The sequence below is a fragment of the Dasypus novemcinctus genome, chromosome 22, assembly GCF_030445035.2.
Source record: "Dasypus novemcinctus isolate mDasNov1 chromosome 22, mDasNov1.1.hap2, whole genome shotgun sequence".
NCBI classification, from domain to species: Eukaryota; Metazoa; Chordata; class Mammalia; order Cingulata; family Dasypodidae; genus Dasypus; species Dasypus novemcinctus.
In genome coordinates, this window is record NC_080694.1 from 6,211,460 (window position 1) to 6,213,868 (window position 2,409).

The 2,409-nt window shown below is 35.5% G+C and overlaps 1 pseudogene; it reads right to left on the bottom strand.

The window, feature by feature from the left end:
- Positions 1–1,071: 1,071 nt before the first annotated feature.
- On the bottom strand, positions 1,072–1,922 carry LOC101414377 (COMM domain-containing protein 8 pseudogene; annotated as a pseudogene).
- Positions 1,923–2,409: the final 487 nt, after the last annotated feature.

Below are 2,409 nucleotides of genomic sequence, written 5' to 3' on the forward strand. Positions count from 1 at the left end.
GATTTGTCAGGATATTCCATGATTATGGCCAGGACATCAAATAGGTGATGTCTTAAATTTTCTTTTCCTACTTGGATGCCTTATTTTTCTTGCCTAATTGCTATGGCCCTACTTCCAATACACCTTTGAATAACAACAGTGAAAGTGGTCACACTCTTGTTCCTGATCATTCGGTATAAAGTAGAATGTTAGCTATGGGCTTTTCCTATGTTCTCTTTAACATGTTGAGTAAGTTTCCCTCTATTACCAGTGCACTAAGTGTTTTAACCAAGAAATGCTTCAGGATTTTGTTCTCTACTTTTCTCCATCAATTTGTTTTATTAAAAGTATAATATTCTTTATTTGTTTAGAACACCTGATTTTAAGATTAACTGAAGTTAAAGATGTTTCACTTTTCAATGAAGTCAACATCCAAAATTGTTAAATTTGAATAGTAATATATACACCAAACAATGACATCTATTCTTTTTATCAGAATATATTCACCCAATCAGATACAGAACTAAAAAAGCTACAGCATTATATTAATTCTTTCCTGGGTACAAGATTTTCATTTCTAGAATTTACAAACACAGAATCGTTCACACAAATTTAGAGTATTTTGCCCTTGTTCATGTCTGAAGCAGAGCTTCTTTCTCTAACAAATTTTGTATTAATTTTGTACTTTATAATCTTTCCTTTGAAATATGAACAATATGGGGTATCCTGAGTTATATATGCAGCCTATCAATTCTTTAAAAAAGTTATTTAAAAAAATACCACAAATTAAGATTATATATCTGTATACATGGCCTTGCTTTTCATCTACTTCTTTAAGCAACATTCAAGTATATTTGTGCTTTATATGTTACATTACTTTAGAACATACTTTTTGCTTTCAATGAAACTGTCATCTACAAAGATTTGTCAAATATTTAATAAATGAGACAAAACAGTCATGAAAATATAAACTGCTACTATAGCTTTATCATCTTCACTTCATTTTTTATGCATTTCCTGTTAACCATATAATTTCCTGTTCTTTATGGAAGCTGATAAATTTTTATCTTTGTAATCTCATCACTTTTGCTTTCTTAGCTTAGCAAAATATGTTGCAGCTTTTCTGAACACACAGTATTTGCTCTGCATATCATTGTAGCAATAAAATCTGAGAGTGCTGGTATTCATCTTTCCAGTTATTTCAACTGCAGGACCACCTTATTAGTTGCTTCCAAGGAATTTATTAGATTCTGCAGGTTCTCTTTACTCATTTCAACAGAATACGGTTTAACGTCACAATTTTCTTTTACATCTAGATGAAGGTTTTAAAAGTGGCATTTGTAATGTAGCAATCTTGGCATTAGAAAGTGTAAGCTTTAACAGCCAATCAAAATCCTGCAGCTGTGCAGAGGAAATATCAACTATTTCTCCTAGCAGAGTCTGTTTGATTTCATCTTTCCTGCTTTTCAAGCATTTCAAGGTAGCTTCTTGAAGAAACAAATTCAACCAATTCAACTGCTGAATTAGTTCTTCATCAGATAAATCTTTACTAACTACAGCTTTGAAAAATTTGGTAATATCTTCCAGAACATGTAGCCATTCTGTTGAATCCCAAGCATTGTGATAATCCTTTTGGAGAGGATGAGCCCAGCCACAAATGCCATCAATTATTTTGTGAAGAAACTGCAGACCCAGCTAGAATGGCAACTTCTGCAGCTGTCTACAAGGGAGTCCCCTCTTCCAGCTCCATCGCTAGTGCAGGGCTGGTGCCTGGTCATGTGACCAGGCCACATTCTCTTCAGTTTTGTTACCTAGTTGATTTTCTTTTATTTTTAAAGTTTTCCCTCTATTTTTTTAATGTTACATTAAAAAAATATGAGGTCCCCATATACTCCCCACCACCCTTACCCCATTCCTCCTACATCAACAACCTCTTTCATCATCGTGGCACATTCACTGCATTGGTGAATACATTTTGGAGCACTGCTGCACCACATGGATAGTGGTTTACATTGTAGTTTACACTCTCCCCCAGTCCACCCAGTGGGCCATGGCAGGACCTACAATGTCCAGCAACTGTCCCTCCAGTACCACCCAGGACAACTCCAAGTCCTGAAAATGCCCCACATCATATCTCTTCTTCCTTCTCCCTACCCTCAGCAGCTACTGTGGCCACTTTCTCCACATCAGTGCTACATTTTCTTCCATTACTAATCACAATAGTTCCATAGTAGACTATCAGGAAGTCCGCTCTAATCCATAGTCTATTTCTCCATCCTGTAGACCCTAGGATGGTTATTGAAACCACCATACATGCCAGGGATAAGTCCAAAGTGATCACAGCATATAATTCTTTTAATATATTGGAGAATGTAGATTTTATAACCTTTAAAAGGGCATGCTTTAGGAATGGATGGTTTTGAGGGGTTT